Source organism: Grammomys surdaster, unplaced genomic scaffold (genome assembly GCF_004785775.1).
Source record: "Grammomys surdaster isolate TR1022 unplaced genomic scaffold, NIH_TR_1.0 166, whole genome shotgun sequence".
In the NCBI taxonomy this organism is placed as follows: Eukaryota; Metazoa; Chordata; class Mammalia; order Rodentia; family Muridae; genus Grammomys; species Grammomys surdaster.
The window spans coordinates 1,280,031-1,299,006 of record NW_021604614.1 but is presented as its reverse complement, the minus strand read 5'-3'; the positions used below and the strand labels follow the sequence as shown (position 1 = coordinate 1,299,006).

At 49.2% G+C, this 18,976-nt stretch overlaps 1 protein-coding gene across 1 annotated transcript in view; it reads left to right on the top strand.

Annotated features, from left to right (window-relative positions):
• The first annotated feature begins 11,458 nt into the window (after nucleotides 1–11,458).
• Nucleotides 11,459–18,976, top strand: part of Srrm3 (serine/arginine repetitive matrix 3) — a 67,359-nt gene continuing 59,841 nt past the window's right edge. Inside the window, exon 1 of the mRNA XM_028766194.1 lies at nucleotides 11,459–11,585. The gene's annotated coding sequence lies outside the window, so the exon portion shown is untranslated. The remainder of the gene's footprint in view (nucleotides 11,586–18,976) is intronic.

The following is an 18,976-nucleotide window of genomic DNA, read 5'->3' as shown; positions in this document are numbered from 1 at the left end:
CAAGGACACTGCCAAGATCCAAGGAGAAAGAGGGCTGATATTCAAACCTAGGGTAGGAGAAAGCTACCTAGGGGACAGGAGAGGGGACAGGGCCAGGCCTGCCCTGCAGCTTCTACAGATATGAGACAGATTTTATATGCTGAACCAGGGCCTGGTTTTTGCCAGAGACTGGGCCTGGGGCCTGTATTCTGGGCTCAAGATAGATCACCTAAATCTACTTTAAACGGCTATTGTTGGCTATCAGTAAGACAGCTTACTGCACTTCCAGAGGAGCTGTGTTCAGTTTACAGCACTCATGTATGGCAGCTTACCACTGACTGTTAAATCCATGTCCAAAGGATCCAATGCCCTCTTCCGGCCTCTGGGGGCTCCTGCGTTCAGGTGGTTCACATAAACCTGTACAGGTAGGGGCTGGAGAGATGGCTTGGTGGTTAAGAGGACCGGCTGCTCTTCCAGTAGGTCCTGAGTTCAAGTCCCAGCAACCACACGGTGACTCATGATCACTTGTCATGGGATCCGATGCCCTCTCCTTGTGTGCATGAAAACTATTTATATACATAAAATAAACAAACAAATCTTTAAAAAACCAAAACAAAAAACCCTATGCATGTAGACATATACATAAAAATAATAAGTAAATCTTAAAAAAGAGGGAGGGAGAGAGAGAGAGAGAGAGAGAGAGAGAGAGAGAGAGAGAGAGAGAGACTGTTGTCTTCTTTCTCTGCCTATGTCCTAACACAAGGGACCCTATTGCTTGAAGGTAAAACCTAACCAAAGCTGGTTGACTAGATCACATCCTCTTCACCCTCTTCATTCTGTTATACCATCTAACCGGGGTCACTACAGGGCAGACAGAACCAGACGCCAGAAGTGGAGAACCTCTTGAAAATAGTTACACCAGGATAGCTGACCTACTGACCTACTGGGGAGACAGAGACATTTCCGTAACCCACTAGGCCGTCACCTGTTGCTGCTCTCTCTGAGGCCGTCACCTGTAGATCTTCCCAGCATCCCCTTTAGTAATGGGTATCTGCTGAAAGTGGCATGAGGCTCCCACTCATTGATCAGTCCACTGATCAATACCCAAGTGCTTCCGGTACCTATCTGCCTTAGGGTTTGTATTCCTGCATAAAGCACCATGACCAACAAGCAGGTAGGGGAGGAAAGGGTTCATTCAGCTCACACTTCCACATCACCAAAGGAAGTCAGGACAGGAACTCAAGCAGGACAGAAACTTGGAGGCAGGAGCTGATGCAGAGGCCATGGAAGGGTGCTGCTTACTGGCTTACTCCCCACGGCTTGTTCAGCCTGCTTTCTTATAGCACCCAGGACTACCAGCCCAGGGATGGCGTCACCCACAATAGGCCCTCCCACCCTTGATCACTAATGGAGAAAATGCCTTACAGCTGGATCTCATGGAGACATGTCCTCAAGGGAGGCTCCTTTCTTTGTGATATCTCCAGCTTCTGGCAAGTTGACACAAAACCAGCCAGTACAGCATCTAAAACTGGATTTTATTTTTAATTATATGTTGCAGGGGTAGGAACAGGAATGTGCAAGTGTGTGCAGATCCCCTGGGACTAGAGTTACAGGTGCTTGTGAGCATCCCGAGATGAGTGCTAAGGAACTGAACTCGCGTCCTCTGCAAAAGCAGCAAGAAGAGCCCTTAACCACTAAGCCACCTCTCCAGCCTCCCTTCCTTGGTTTTATCTTTGAGGCAGGATCTTGCTATGTAGCTCAGGCTACCCTGGAAACCATGATCTTTCTAACTTAGTCTCCTGGGTGCTGAGATGTACCGTTACACCAAGATTTTTGTTGTTGTTGTTTGTTTGTTTGTTTGTTTGTTTTTCTCGAGACAGGGTTTCTCTGTGTAGCCCCGGCTGTCTTGGTCACTCTGTAGACCAGGCTGGCCTTGGACTCAGAAATCCACCTGCCTCTGCCTCCCAAGTGCTGGGATTAAAGGTGTGAGCCACCACTGCCCGGCCTACACCAAGTTTTATTACATCCTTTAAAGGATTTTGTGTCTTTTTATTTTATGTGTATGAGTGCTTTACCTGCATGTGTGTGTGTGCACCGTGAGTGTGCGGTGCCCACAGAGGCAGAAGAGGGCACTAATTCCTTGGGACTGAAGTAACAGATGGTTGTGAGCTGTCATATGGATGCTGTCAACCCAACGTAGTCCTCGGTCAGAGCACTTAGTGCTGCTCTGAACTGCTGAGCCATCTATCCTGGCCTTTAGTTAAATATTTAACCAGAACTCCTCCTAGAAACAAGCTGAAGTTTGGGGGTCCAGGGAACAACTTATATATCCCACCCCAGGGTTCATACATATCCCATATAGCTGTTCACCTCACTGAGCTACACTTTGGTTCCTATGGGGGGTTCAAATCCAGGACTTGGGAGTAGTTTTTAGTGAGTTCATTCACCCCCACTTTCCCATCACCTATGATGGTTAATTTCCATTGGCAACTTGGTAGAATTTTGGTTTCTGGCTGTGCCCACGAGGGCATTTCTAGACAGGTTTAACTGAGGCGAGAAAACCCACCTGAATGTGGGCAGCAGCATCCCTCTGTCTTAGGTCCTGGAAGGGATATAAAGAAGAAAGCAGGCAGCCCGCCAGCAGCCATCTCTCTCCGGTTCCTGACTGAGGATGCCTTGGGACCAGCTGCCTCATGCTCCTGCCGCTGCCATGCTTTCCCTGACAGATAAACTCACACTGTGGGACAAAGCCATCCGTAAGCTGCTTTTGTCATAGCGATAAGGAAAGTAATTAATATACCCCAAGGCCAAAATCTTACAATTAAAGGATATTTCTTTCCCAAAGTGCCGCCCTGGACAATTGCATTTGTAAATGAGAGTCCCTGGAAAGACACAACTGGACAGAACCTGAATGGTGTTGAGAATTTAGAAGGTTAACAGTTCCAGAGGCAGCTCATCTTGGGCTAGCCTTAGCCCCTTTCATTACCCACCTCTATATGCGACCTACTATCTTTTAGCCCATTAGGAAAGCACTTTGGAATGTACAGACCCTTCGCTTCCACCAACTCAAAGCTAAGAATTCCTTAAGACAGCATTTGATGCCTACAATGCAGTTTCTGTTCTCTCTGTGGCCACCTACCTGATGTCTTCATCAATATATATGAGTCTTGGCTTATAACTTTCTTTATTCTATGACTAAAATATTCCCTTGGTCTGTTATCACATAGGAACCTGGGGTTTGAAGTAACCTGGACCTGTGTTACTAGGCTATATGGGCTCACATTTAACTTCAGAATAAACTGTCTCTCTAAGACATGGTCTCTTATTAAGAGAACCATGGTCTCTTATTATTTTACATGTATGTGTATACACCTGCATGTATGTATGTGCACCGTGTGCATGCCTGGGGCCCTCAGAGTTCAGGAGGATTGCAAGAACTAGAGTCAAGTGGTTGTAAGCAACCAGTCATAGGTGCTGGGAACTGAACCTGGGCATGGTAGAATCACAGAGTATCTTAGAAGTCAGGTGAGAACATCCAAGAGAGACAGGCAATGCAGAGATGTGAGATCTCGCACTGCTATCCTTGAAGATGGAGGGTTGAGGCCACAGAGGAACTCGGGCAACCCCAGAAAAAGGTTAGAAGCAAGCAGGAGAGGAGGTTCAATAACTAAAGTACCTGCTATACAATACAAGGACTTATGTTCCTGTCCCAGCAAAAGGCAATATCTCTGGAGCGAGCTGGCTAGCTTGCCTAACCATGTCAGGGTTTAGGGGAGAGAGATAGAGAGAGAGAGAAAGAGAGAAAGAGAAAGAGAAAGAGACAGAGACAGAGACAGAGACAGATAGATACAGAGACAGAGAGACAGAGACACAGAGACACAGAGAGACACAGAGACAGAGACAGAGACAGAGAGCAAGCGTGCCTGATTCAATGAGTAAGGTGAGATTGACTGAAGAAGACTCCCAACATCAGCCTTAGGTGCACACATGGGAATAGGCACACACACACGCACACTCACACACCACACACATACACACATGTGCGCACACATATACACACACATACATACATACCATGCCTGAGAGACAGAGGCCAGAGTCACGTGATGGGTAAGGGGAGCTAAAATTTGAACCCAAGACTGTCTGATTATGGAGTGTCCCCCACTTCGACAAGGTGCCCTGTAGCTTTGGGAAGTTCAAGGTCAGGTACTAGACGTCTTGAGAATTTCCCAGTTGTTCCCCAGTCACCAGGTCACCCCTTGAACTGAGTGAGTCTTGAACAGAAGACCTTCAAATTTCTGGGGTTGCAGGTTCAACCAAGTTCTCATGCCGTGTGTGTGTGTGTGTGTGTGTGTGTGTGTGTGTGTGTGTGTGAATATGTATATGTGTGTAGTGTGTGGTGTGTGTGTGGTGTGTAGTGTGTATGGTGTATGTGTGCTGTATAGTGTGTGTGCTATACTGTATAGTATGTGTGTGGTGTAGTGTGTAGTGTGTGTGTTGTCGTGTATAGTTTGTGTGATGTGTAGTGTGTATGATGTATGTATGCTATAGTGTATAGTCTTATGTGGTGGAGTGTGTGTGTGTGGTGTGTAGCATGAGTGATATGTAGTGTGTATAAAGTATACTGTGTAGTGTGTGTGTGTGGTATCTTGTGTGTGTGGTGTGTAATATATGTATAGTGTGTAGTGTGTGTGTGTGTGTGTTTCAGTGTCCCCCTTGCTGGAACTCAGCATCTTAGTGACCCTCGATAGGGGACAGAATGGGGGTGGCCCCAGATCAGGACCTGAACAGGGAGGACCAGCCACTCCTGGAGTAGCTGCTGAGCCCCAGGTGGTCACACTCCTACCTAGCAGCTCCTGGGGACGGGGGACCAGATGTTGCATCTCTACCCCATGTTTGCGTGTATGTATATATGTGTGCCTGTCTTGCTGTGTGTGTATGTGTATGTGTGTGCCTGTGTATGTCTGCCTGTCTGTGTGTCTTCGTAGCTGTCAGCATTAGGTGGTGGACTATCAAATCACACTCAGGTCCTCCGCCCATTTTGGAGTCATTTATGTTCTGCTCTGCTCTAGAGACTCTTGCGGGTGGTTCGCCTTGGTCCCCAACCCCAGCAGGCACAGCTCAGAACCAACCAAGTCTCTTTCCCTCCAACTCTTGGCTCCTCCCCTCTTCCCTGGGGATCCCAGAGCTACCCTGGTCCCCATTCAGTTTCAACAAATCTTCAGATTACCCTGTGGTCTGACCTCAGCCCCATCACTCTGTCCAGCCCCTCCCTCTCAACTGCCAGCCCTGCTACAAACCCACCTGCTACCTAAAAATAGCTTCTTTCCTCTGCCTTCCTCCCTCCCCGATTCCTGCTGGTTTTAATATGCTCCCAGCCAGGCTGGGAGCTGAGCTGTGCACCAGGCAGCCCCAGGATGGTAATTAGGTTAACTCTGCTCCAGCTCCAGCCAGAGGGAGGCCGCCTGGCTGGGGCCAGGCAGGGGGGACTGCCAATGCTCTTTTTGCAGGCTTGGGGCAGGGATGGGGGATAGTTTCTGTGTGTGCTGAGTGATACTTGTGTGTAATCTATGTGTATTTGTGTGTGTCATATGTTATATGTGCGTGTGCTGTGTTCCAGGGTGTTGTTGGGGCAGATTTCTAGCACTATAACAAATATCTGAGGTAATTAACTTACAAAGAAAAAAGGCTGAGTTGGTAGAGCTTGCCGAGAATTCACAAAGCCCTGGCTCATATTCCCAGGCGTGGTGGTCCACAGCTGTAACTCCTGTACTGGGGAAGTGAAAGCAGGGGCATCAGGGTCTCCCCACACCACATCTGCTGCCCACTTAGAATAAAGTCTAGAAGTGGCATTGTGCAAAGTCCTTGTCTGGCTTTTCCGCCCCGCTATCCCACAGTGTTGAGGGTGGCCTCTGAGGAGTGTCACTCACCCAGAGAAAGAAACATGAGGATTGTCAACATCAAAATGAGTGGGAGGTGAGAGGACAGCTCTGTTGGGAAAGTATTTGCTGCACAAGCTGGGTGACCTGAGTTTAGATCCCCAGAACCCACGTAAAGGGCCAGGCATGGTGCCACTCACCTGTCCTAGCACCAAGTAAGTGGAGACGGGGTGGTCCCTGTGTGCGCTCCGAGTCCAGCATTAGATCTTACTAGTAGAAGAGTAGAGTGCTCTCCTGGAGGATCAGTTTGTCCTGGAGGACGCCCACACTGGACAGTGCACAATTGCCTGTGATTGTAGCTCCAGAGGGTCCAATGCCGCATTCTGGTCTCCTTGGCCATCTGCACCCACGTGTGTGTGTGTGTGTGTGTGTGTGTGTGTACTGAGAGAAAAGGGACGAGAGAGAGGGAGAGAGAGACTATAGCTCAGGTTGGCCTCTTATGCATGGTTATCTTCCAGCCTCCTTTCCTGAGTGTTGGGCTTACAGGTGTGAATGGCCGCACCCCGAATTCCTGCGGAGATTTGATGACATTGCTTCCGCTCTTTGAGCTTCGGTTCTGCACCAGTAACACGGAGGCGCGTCCCCGCAAGCATGAACAAAGTGTACAACGTTCGACAGAAACTTAATAGGGGGAGCTGGGCTGGCAAGCTGGCTGGGGGCAGAGGGACGGTTGCCACTGCGCCTTGATGACTTGAGTTTGGCCGCCGGGACCCACAAGTTAGAAGGAGAGAACTCAGTTCCACAGGTTGTCCTTTGGCTTCCACGCACAGACACACAATAAATAAATAAATAGTAAATCTAATAAAAGAAAACAATAAAAAGAGACTGTCTTTAGGATATCCCTCACGTGGTGGCAAGGTGTATCGGGAGTCAGCTGTGAGGATGAGCACTGCGCATGCGTGTGGCTGCCCATTGCCTCTAGACCTGGGCTATATCATGTATGAAGGCGGCTAGAAGGATGTGGTTCGGTGCTGAGCCTTGAGTTTTGGGGCACGAGGAGATGGTCTAAACATATTCATGGACATGATACAGGGAAGTGGAATTGGGAGGCTGGGAGAGTTACACACCAGCAGCCTGTGTGATGCATGCGTGTGAGAGGACACGTGGCCGAGGCTTGTGAGTCTGTCACGTGCGTGGCAGAGTCGGGTGCGGGAGTGTACAGTGAGCTCAGGTGACTAAAATCTGTTCTGCCAGCAGACAGATGCTGGAGATGAAACTGGGTCACATACTCCCAGGCAAGCCCCAGCTGCTAGCCCCACCACCCCTCCCCTGCCTGCTCTGTCCCCAAGGGAACACATGGACCCAGGTGTGCACTCCAGACCTTAAGGGAGATGTCACTGCATATTTCCTGGAGGGGGCGTCCCCACACTAGGCGCCTGTATGTGTGCACAGAAGGAGCGTGGTGTGGGGTAGACAGAGATCGGGTGTAGGGCATCTTTTATAAGGACTTGTCAAGGATTGCTGGAAGTGGCCCCAGGCTTCAGCAAGGAATAAAGCAGCTGGCTACCCTCTATTCATTCCTCTTTGCCCCACACTGCCCTCTCATTTCCAATTTGCTCTATTCTCCCTTCTGAGTGTATAGGTACACGTGGGTGCGGTGCTCAAAGAGGCCAGAAGAGGGCATCAGATCCCCTAGAGCGGTGGGGCCACGCAGCATATGTGCTGGGAACCAGAGCAGTAAAAGCTGTAACCGTCTGCAGCCAATCGTACTCTTTTCTATTTTATCTTGTGTGTGTGTTCGAGCGCATGTGTGATGTGTGTGTGTGTTGGGGTGTGTGTGTGCATGTTTGCACCTGGATGTGCATGTGGAGTCCAGAGACGGATGTCGATTACCTCTCTCCACCTTGGTTTCTGAGACATGGCCTTTCACTGAACCCAGAACTCATTTGGCTGACAGGGAGCCCTCGGGAGCCTTTTGTGTTCTCCTCCTAAGCACTGGTATTTCAGGTGTGCACTGTCACACCTAGCTATATTACGTGGGTGCTGGGGAACCGAACTCGGGCCCTCAGCTTGTGCAGCAAGCCATCTCCCTAGACTCTTTATTTTACTTTACTTTTAATTCGAGGTTGGAGCATTAGGGTACAGACATGCCATTGCACCCATGTGGCACTCAAAGAACAATCCATGGAAGTGAGCTTTCTCTTTCTACCGTGTAGGTCTTGGAGATTGAGTTCAGGTTGCCAGTGCTTTTATCGTCTGAACCATCTCCCTGGCCCCACTATTGAATCGTATTTTATTTTGTCTTACTCAGGACGTCGTCGTTACAGTGCAGTCTTCCTCAGAAGTCACTCTGAAGCTCAAGATGGCCTTGAGCTCACTATCCTGTCTCTGCTTCTCAGCCTCCTGAGTGCTGGGATTTTGAGAAGTCCTGAGTGCTGGGCTTTCGAGCATGCACGACCACACCCAGCTCAGTTTTGATTCTTTTGTTCTTTGCTGCCTAAGTTTTCCTCCCTGGGACATCTTTTGAGAATTTTAAAACAAAAAAGGTTAATTAATTAGTATAATATAGATACATATATACATACATACACACATATATACATACATATACACATGTATACATATCTATACACATTGTGTGTGTGTGTGTGTGTGGTGTGATGAAGATGTCAGAGGATTACTTGTGGGGTTCAGCTTTTTTCGTCTACATGAGTCTTTAGGATTGAAAGGCCGTCACCTTTGGGACTTTCTCTTTTTTTTTTTTTTTTTTTTAAGATTTATTTATTTCATTTATATGAGTACACTGTAGCTGTCTTCAGACACACCAGAAGAGGGCATCAAATCTCATTACAGATGGTTGTGAGCCACCATGTGGTTGCTGGGATTTGAACTCAGGACCTCTAGAAGAGCAGTCAGTGCACTTAACCACTGAGCCATCTCTCCAGCCCCGGGACTTTCTCTCTAAACCCCTAGATTCCACATCCTTCTAGAACATCGTCATCAGCTGGGGAACAAACAAGCTTTCAAAGTATAAGGCTGTAGGAGAGGAGTGTTTCAGATCCAAACCACAGCACAGAGAAAGAGACTGCCAGGGAAGGGGACGGAGAGATCACCAGGGCTTCAGGGCTTCCCCATCCTTGGTAGGACAAGGACTCTTGTAGGGGAAGACTGCACATTCAAGTCTGCCGTTCCCCTGAAGCAGTGCACCCCCTCCCTGCGCCCCATCAAAGCCAAGGCAGCAGTCGCTGCAGAGATAAAGGAAGGAAGGTGGATGGAAGCTCAGCCAGGGCAGTGTTCCAGTTAAGACTGGAACTTAAGAGTTTAAAAAAAAAAAAAAAAGACTGGAAGCCAGGGCTGCTCGGGGACCGAGATTCAGTGGCGAGCTTCATAAAGCCGACTTTGTTTAAGGGATGATCTCTGGACTGAGACGGGAGAAGGATACCTCAGCCCTGCACCTCCCTGGCCTTCCTCCTGTCCTCTTCACAACCCCAGTTCTGACTCCTGAAACCAGGAGATTGCAGGTCCTCTGAAGGTACTCTCCCAGCCACTGATTTGCCTTCAGGGTCCCCCCTTGCTCTCTGCCTTAGAAAGTCAAGACAGACTGAAGGGCAGACTTTCCCTGGAAGAAGGGAGCAGTCCAACTGGTGCTTGGCCAGCTCAAAACCCCAGCTGATGAAATATTAATTCAGCAGGAAGGTGGAAGACTGGCTGAAGACTCACCCTTGGGGCTCTGGGGTGGCAGAGCTGGCAGTAGCAGCTGTAGCCCACCATCTTACCCACTCCCGACCTTTGTTCTGTGAGGATCTTACACACACACACACACACACACACCAAAGACACAGGCAAGGAAACCTATGGGAAGGAGGAGGGGTGGGGAGGAGGGTACACACAGGCTCTAGTAAGACAGGCAGCCACAGATGGCCTCATATACTCACAGACCTGCAAGCCAGACTCACAAGCTCACAAGAAATACACGCAGATGCACAGATCTCTCTCTCTCTCTCTCTCTCTCTCTCTCTCACACACACACACACACACACACACACATTTGTGTGTGTGTGTGTGTGTGTGTGCGTGAGTGTGTGTGGTGCCTACATGCATGTATGTGCACCATGTGTGTGGTACCTGGGGGAGGTAGAAGAGAGTGATGGGGGGAAGGCTTGGTGATGCACACCTTCAATCCCAGCACTTGAGAGGCAGAGGCAGGTCGAGCTTTGGGGTTCAAGACCAGCCTATATAGTGAGTTCCAGACCAGTCAGAGCTACACAGTGAGACTCCATTCTCAAAAAAAAAAATTTAAAAAAAGAAAGAAAGAAGAAAGGAAGGAAGAAGGAAGGGAGGGAGGAAGGAAGGAAGGAAGGAAAATACAGAGACGTCAACAGATCCTCTGAACTGGAGTTACAGATGGTTCTAAAGTACTTTGTAGATGCTGTAAATAGAACTTGGTTCACTGCTAGGGGAACTGGAGCTCTCGACTGCTGAGCCATCTCTCCAAACCTCCAAAAAGTTTCTTAAATTCTGCACTCTGACTCTCCTCACCCCAGCCCTGCCCCTTCTAGCCAGTTCTGGCATGTCTAACATGCTATGGGGAGCCTCTTGCGGGGGACTGAAGCAGGAGCAATCAATACTCCTGGATTACACCAGGAATAATCTCTGGGATCCCTCATGGCTATGGCTAAGCTCCTTCCGTTCTGCATGCTCAGGAAGAGGGCTATTTTAGGACAGTTGCTGGTGCAGACAGGCAGCTCATGGCTACACACAAAGTAACTAAACAGTGACTTGAACTCAGTATCCCATGACTTCCAGCCTAGATATAGCAAACACCCTACTGTCTTATTCATGGGCTCCTTTATCCAGCCTGGCCTGGTGACTCCGGAGCCTGAGACAGAGACAGAAGATTGCTGTGAGTTGGAGGCCAGCCTCGGACATGTAGCAACATCCTGTCTCAGAGGACCACAGCTGCTGATGAAGCTTGGTTGGTAGAGTGCTTCCCTATCCTTCACCAAACCTTGGGTTCCATTCCCAGCACTGCATAAATCAGAGCTAGTCCTTGATGCTTGCCCAAAATTCCAGGACTCTGGAGGTGGAGGATTCAAGGTCATCCTTAGTTACACAGTGAATTTGATAGCCGGGAGTACGTGAGACCCTACCAAAAAAAAAAAGAAGAAGAAATGGAGAGAAAAGAAGAAGTTGGTAGTATTAAAAAAAAAAAAAAAGATTTCTCTTCCCAGTGGGTTCTAGTTTTACACCCCTACCCAAACTGCCTGGTCCAGCCACAAGGACATTAATGTCAAGGACATCTTTGGAGGTTTCCCCAGCTCTCTAGCTACACCGAGGCTTCGGGGAAAGTGCTAGTAAGGACTCTAGACACCGAAGACCATGCCCAGTTCCAAATTAATGACTGTGTTTGCTCTTAGGCAGCGCTGGGAATAGACACAACCCACTCCCTGCTGGTCCCGTATCCGCAGCATCGGGTACTCCAGGCATGCAGAGGGCGCTGTGAACCGCGGTCTCTGAGACGCTCTAGCCGCCAGGCGGGCCAGGGGGCCGCCTCTATGGTGGTGCGCTGTCCAGCATTTCAGCAATCGGCAGCGGCGCTTGCGGGAAGACGGGGGCGCGGGGCCGTGGGGAGGCCACAGAGCAGCCTTGCCGAGCAAAAGACCCGGAACAAACGGGACCTTGAGGCTCGGCTCCAGCATCTAGAAGACTGCAGAAGTCAGGGGGGAGGTAAGAGCCTCTGATGGGGCGGAGGTGTTTCCCAGAGGGGCTGGGCTGGGTTGGACCTCAGGCCTCCCCAGTTGGGGGCCCAGATGTGCAGAGGAACAGTGTTGAGGGGTTGATTGCTGGAGTTATCTGTCCGTGGGGTCAGGCGAGGTAGAATTAGAGATAGAGAATGCTTGTCTTTTCACCTAGAGTGATGGAGAAAGTGTGAATTCAAGGGTCAAGGGGAATACTCTCCTGGACATAAATTGACCATAGTCCAGCCCATGAGCATGCCAAGAAGGCCATCATCTAGTCGCCCTTCCCCCCAACTTAGGAGAAGCACCTGCTCCCCAGGGAAAGGATACCCAGATTCAGGGACCCTGTAGACACCCATCACATGCAGAGGTGGAGAGAGCAGCCACCCCCAAACCTGGATACTGGGCCTCTGTCCAGCAGTGGGGTGCCTGCATAAGGGACAGTCTGGCCTTTTTCCCAGCTACCCAATTTCCCGGGGGAGGTAGGAGCTGGCAGTGAGAAATGGGTCTCTTGCAGGCTGGCATTTATTCTCACACTGGGAAGAGGGTGGAGGGTGCAGATGTGAAAATAGCCACTGGGAGTTTGGAAGGACATTCTGCAAGAATTGTTAAGGCCCAGGGTAGGTCTAGCCTTGTGGTAGATTTCTGATAAAGCACTGTGAAGAAAGACGCAGCCTCTGGCTTGCCAGCTTCTCCCACTTTCTTTCAAGGGCTCCTGCCTGGACACTGAAGCCTCCTGCAGTTCTTGTTTCTGACAACTGGTTCCCATAAGGACAGATCAGGGAGATCCAGAAAAAGGCCACTCAGGTCAGATGTGACACTCCAGTGTCTGTGCTCTATCGCAGCCATAACTTCTCAGTCCCCTGGCACCTCTCCACTCACCTGCTCCTGGCATGACCACGCCTGGTGGCTTTGTATCCTATATCAAGTGCAAAGGACAGTTACGTGGATGGACAGCAAGGATCCTCGAACCCAGAGGGTCATCTTAAGGTCATGACCTGGGCTGGCACCAAATTCCTCACCCCAAACCAGAAATATAACTATGTTGACTAGGAAATTACTCCCACAGAATACTAGTTTTGGGATTTCTAAACTTTATATCCTATCGCACACTCCGGTGTGGGGTGGAGGAGGAATTCTGAAAAGATGACTAAAAGAGAGTGGATTGGGTTTTCAGAGGTGAGTGGTGGGTGGTTTGAGAGGCACAACCTCTGAAGTCAGGAAACAGGGAATCAAATGTAGGTTATTTGACTTCAGGTAAGCAATGTAACCTTTCTGAGCATGTCTCCTACTGTGTAAACAGGTGGAATGTTAACAGTCTCTTTTGTTGTTGAGGGTGACTCGGGGCACTTGCTGAGAGAGTGGGCAGAATCTTTTGTGATTGAACTATGGAGATCATCTATATAATGAGTGGGAAGCTATTTATGCAGTGAGGTGTTAGGCCAGTGAGATGGCTCAGTGTGTAAAAGCACTTGTCACCAAGCCCGACAGTCTAAGTTTGGCCCCTGGATCCCACTTTTTATTTTTAAGATTTATTTATTTATTTTATTTATATGAGTACACTGTAGCTGTCTTCAGACACACCAGAAGAAGGCATCAGATCCTATATTACAGATGGTTGTGAGCCACCATGTGGTTGCTGGGAATTGAACTCAGGACCTTTGGAAGAGCAGTCAATGCTGTTAACTGCTAAGCCATCTCTCCAGCATGTGGATCCCACATTATGGGAGAAGAAAACCAAATCCCACATGTTGTCTTCTGACCTCCATGTGTTCACTGTCACTCACATCTGTCCCCCCACAAATAAATAAGTGCAAATGAGCTGGATGGTGGTGGCATGTGCTTTTAATCCCAGTGCTTGGGAGGCAGAGGCAGGCAGATCTCTGATTTCAAGATCACCCTGGTCTATAGAGTGAGTTCTAGGACAGTCAGAGATACACAGAGAAACTCTGTTAACTATATATATTTATATATTTTGTTCTGCATGTGTGTGTGTGTGTATAAAAATACTATTATACTAAAGACACTAGATGAATGTTAGTAGGTAGATTACAAGTTACATTCTCTACAGAAATACCTAGAGGTGTTTGAAGTGTGTCTTTTGAGTCCCAAGGGACAGCTCCTTTGAGAGCCACGTTAGCTGAGGATATCACACCAGGCACCATGATTGGCTAGTGACAGCAATGGGCACAGCTGGTCCTCACCTCTGCTTCCCAAGGAAGATCTCACTGGTCCTTTTTCAGAGCTGAGAAAGGAGGATAGACTGACTTCCCCAAGGTCACAAAGCCGCTTAGCTCTCTTCCCTGGAGCAGAAGTGTATTGTTGATGACCTGTCCTGACATCTTGTTGTCTAGGTCAGACTAAGGGTGGGGATCTTGACTCTAGAGGTGAACTTGCAAGTGTGGAGCTTGCAGCCCACACAGTGAGGTAGGGCAATGACTGGCCCAAGGTCACTAGGACATTTGTCGGTAGAATGTGATCTCAACGGCATCTGTGCACCCTTACTGCAACCTACCCCTCATTATGAGCCCTCCTCCAGGAGAAGTCCCATCTGGTCACTATCATACCTTTACCCACCTCCTCTTCCCAGCAGGCTCTTGCTGACCTCAGAAAGCTAGTGGCTGCCCATTCCCTTCTGAGGGGTTAGCTCTCACCCCCTCTCACAGCCCATGGCCACAGCAGCTGCCAGCCCTGTTGGAGTCGGCCTCCCTTTCGACCTCCATCTCCTCTCCACACATCCTTCACTCCAAGGCCAACAGCTTGGATTCCCTCTCTTAGGGCGCTCACGAGGGAGGAGATGGCAGGTTCACTTTCTTTCTTTCTTTCTTTCTTTCTTTCTTTCTTTCTTTCTTCCTTCCTTCCTTTCTTTTCTTTTGTTTTGTTTTGTTTTCTTGCAATGCTAGGGGTGGAGCCCAGGCCTTGTACCTGCTAAGAAAGCACATTCCCACTGAGCTGCATTCCCCAGACTCAGTGTTTTCCTTAACCTACACTTTGAACCATTAACATGACCATGACCCTTCACATACACACACACACACACACACACACATGTCAGTTGTGGGTAGAGTGGGGATGGGGGAGACATATGCCTCTAATCCCAGAACTCAGGAGGCAGAGGCAGATGGATTTCTGAGTTCGAGGCCAGCCTGGTCTACAGAGCAAGTTCCAAGACAGTCGGGGCTACACAGAGACCCTGTCTTGAAAATAATAAACACTACCTTTGCAGAGGATCCAAACAAAACTTCAAAATGTGATGTGGCTTTGCCAAAGTCTTGGTGTAATCTAAGTCCACTGTCTCTGGGGCCCAGAGTGGATTCCAGAACACTCTGCTGCCCTCAGCTCTCTCTCCATGCTGCCCTTGACCACCTTCTCCCAGAGCACTGTGGACTAGCAGAAGTTAGGGGTAACAGAAAGGAGGAAAAAAAAAACCTGTAGAGCTGGAAACGTGAGCCCTAGGGCATTTCTGAGCCCAGCTCCAATCCTGGCTTCTTGTATGACCTTCAACAAGTCCCCAGTGTCCCTGTGTATAATAGAGCCTCACAAGATGGCCAACCGAAGTTCCCATCAACGTCAGAATTTCTAAGAGCTCTGTACTCAATAAACCTGTATGTCAAGCCAGACCTGATAGGGAAGGTTTGTGATCCCAACTGCTTGGGAGGCTGAGGTAGGGCAAGGTGAGCCTGGGCTATGGAATGAGTTCATCTTGGACATCTTAGCAAGAGCCTGTATCAAGATAAAAAGACAACTGGGTACACAGTTCAGTGGTAGATGATTTTCTTACTAAATGAACCAGGGTCCAATCCCTTCTAACACACACACACACACACACACACACACACAAACAATCTGAAAATACGAGGGTTGGGGAAATGGTTCAGCCAGTAGAGTGTTTGTTATCCAAACACGAGGACCTGAGTTCAGATCCTCAGCACTCATATAAAACGCTGGGTGCTGTGGTATACATCCACAATCCAACCATTAGGAGGGTGGAAACAACTGGATAGCTGGAACTCACTGACCAGACAATCTAACTAATCACAGTCTCCAGGGTTAGTGAGAGAACCTGCTCCAAAAACAAACAGGTGGAGAGTAATTAAGACATCTGACATCAACCTGTGACCTTCATGTGCATATAAGCAACATGCATTTACACACACACACACACACACACACACACACACACACACAGTCAGGAAGTCTGTGATTTCATCAGCAGAAGTGGAAATCACCTCCAGTGTTTCAAGGTTTGATTTATCGGCTGCAGCAGCTGAGATTTCAAAATCCACCCGTCCCTCCCCATAACAGAATCAGCTTCCAAAAGAGAAAATAATACCAGGATCCAAGATACCACCATGAGCCCAGATTAGACACACCTCTAGCCTGGATTTAGAGTGACCTCTTGGATACCAAAAATGCCCTCCTGATACCTACCAGAATGGTTCATCAGAGCCTGAAAAGCCCCCAGCACCGGGCACACAAGACAGAGGCAACAGGAGATGCTGGCTGAGAATGATTTGGGGAATTGGGGGGGAAAAGAAATTTTGCAGCTGAATTCTGCTGGGAGAAGTCTGGGCCTGAACGGGAGTGTCTCGTTAGAGCAGGTAAGGGATCTGGGAGGAAAGAAAGACCTGCTTGGCTCTGAAACCTTGGCCCAGAGAAGGGTCAGGAAGCTTGGGGGCAGGCAGGCGTTAATGAAGAGAAAGGGGGCCAGTGACAGGGACCTGTTGAAAAGCCAGAGGCTCATGGAGGCGACCCTGAAGGACAGACCTATAAATGAGGAGAAGTTCGATGTGAGAGAGAGTTTGGCCCTAACATGGAGAGAGAAGAAGGGGTCAGGGGCTTGGAGTTGATGTTTCTAATGCTGGCACCCCTTAATACAGTTCCTCCTATTGTGGTGACCTCAACCATAAAATTATTTTTGTTGCTACTTCATAACTGTAATTTTGCTACTGTTACGAATCGTAATGTGAATGCCTGATATGCAGGTGGTCTTAGGTGACTCCTTGCGAAGGGTTCATTCGACACACCAAAAGGGTTGTGGCCCACAGGTTGAGAACCACTGGGCCAGGGAGATGGCTCAGCGGTAAAAATGCCAAGCAAGGTGGTGCTCGCTTGTGATCCCAGCACTGGGGAGGCAGAGGTGGACAGATCTCTGGGACTCTTTGCCCAGCCTAGACCAACTGGAAGCTCCAGGTACAAAAGAGAGACCCTGCCTCAGGAAATGAGGTGGAGAGGGCTGACTAGATAGGTTAGTGGGTCAAGACAAGTGCCACCAAATCAACTGAGTTTGACGCCTGGGATTCACATGGTGGAAGGGGAGAGCCAAGTCCCACAAGTTGTTCTCTGACTACCATAAATATACTATGGCACACACACACACACACACACACACACACACACGGAAGTGAGGAGATTAGAGAGAAAGTGAGAGGTCTAGGGTCCTTTGATCAGAAGAAATTCATTGCCAGCAATGCCAACTGCAGTCTGGTCTAGACAGTTGTTTATCATGTGGTGACATCTGTGTTTCTTGTTTCTCCCCTCTCTTCTTGGTCATGAGCATTGGAAGACAACAGTTCCACCTGCAGCCCAGCTCTCTTAGCCTTGTAGCATCTAAAACGGGGTTCTCGTGGGGGGATTTGGACAAGTGATCAAGGTATGGGCTACCCACTGGACTTGTAGAAAGGCCCTTCCGTGGCTAGACCTTGGGTCCAGAGCAGCCCGCCAATCCCCTAGGGATCCCACCCTCTTATAAGCTGCCAGCCTGCAGTGCTGTTTCCTCAGCAGGAAGCCTAGCCTCGGCCTCTGCCAGCCTCCCCCTGGCCTCCTGCCCACTGCAGAGGTTGCTGAGCCAGCTGAAGCTGGCAGACAGCTCCTGGATCCCTCTGCATCTTGCTGGGGCCTCTGAAAGCTATAAGAAGCTCCCTGATCCTGGAATACAGACAGCTTCTTCATTTGGGGTGGGCACGGGGGTCCCTTCTTACCCACTATTTTACAGAATTACCCAGGACAGAGACAGGCAGGCAGAACCAAATTGTGTTGAATTCTTTCTTAAGCAAGGTCTCAATATGTGTCACAGGCTAGCATAGGCTGTACTTATTGGCTATCCTCTGACAGGTATATAACACCACACCTAGCACGTGTTGAATCTTTTGATTTTACAAATGACCTATTTTCAAGCTGGCAAAAGGTGAACACGGGAAATCCTAGGGAACATAGCTCAGTGAGAGCACTTGCCTAGCATACTCAAGGTCCTGGCTTCTATCATCAATGTCCCCTTCTTAAAAAGAAAAAAGGGGCGGGGGGAGGAAGGAGTCAAGTGTGGTGGGGCTTCCCTTTAGTCTCAGCATCTAGGAGGCAGAGGCAGGCTGGATCTCTGAGTTTGAGGCCAGTCTGGTCTACAGAGCGAGTTCCAGGACAGCCAGGGCAACATAGCAAGAACCTGACTCCTAGAAACATAAACAAATAATTAAATAAGAACTCGGTTATACATGTTGGCTCATGCTTGTAATCCCAGCCCTTGGAAGGCTGAGCCAGAAGGATTGCTGGGAGTTTGAGACCAGTCTGGACTGCATCGTGAGTTTCTGGACAATCTAAGATATATAAAACCATGTCAGAAAGAGAGAGACAGACACACACAGAGGGAGGAACAGAGGGTCTGGGAGACAGAGACATCTCATTGTATAACAACATACCAAAACCAGCTATCAGACCTGGGGCCAGTGACACGGCTCTGTGAGTAAGGGTACTTGCCCCCAAGCCTGACGACTTGAGTTTGATCCCCAGAACCCCTGCAAGGTAGAAAGAGAGAACTGGTTCCTAAAAGAACTACTGTGGTATTCACATACACACTGTGGTACACGTATGTGCACACACATGTGCATACCCATGCACACAGGGACACATGTAGTGGTAATGAAATTAATTTAATTTTCTTTTTGAGGCAGGATTTCTTTGTGTAGCCCTGGCTGTCCTGGAACTAGACCAGGCTGGCCTCGAACTCAAGAGATCCCCTGTCTCTGCCTCCCAAGTGCTGGGATTAAAAATGTGTACTGCCACCACCACCTGGCAATTTTAAAATTTCTTACGAGATCAGATGTACAGCATCATGGTAAAGCACTTACTTAGAATCTCCAAGTAGGACGATGGTAGAGCCCCTGCCTAGAATCCCCCAGGGAGGGGCTGGGGGTGTGGCTCAGTGGTAGAGCCCCTGCCTAGAATCCCCCAGTGAGGGGCTGGGGGTGTGGCTCAGTGGTAGAGCCCCTGCCTAGAATCCCCCAGGGAGGGGCTGGGGGCGTGGCTCAGTGGTAGAGCCCCTGCCTAGAATCCCCCAGTGAGGGGCTGGGGGCGTGGCTCAGTGGTAGAGCCCCTGCCTAGAATCCC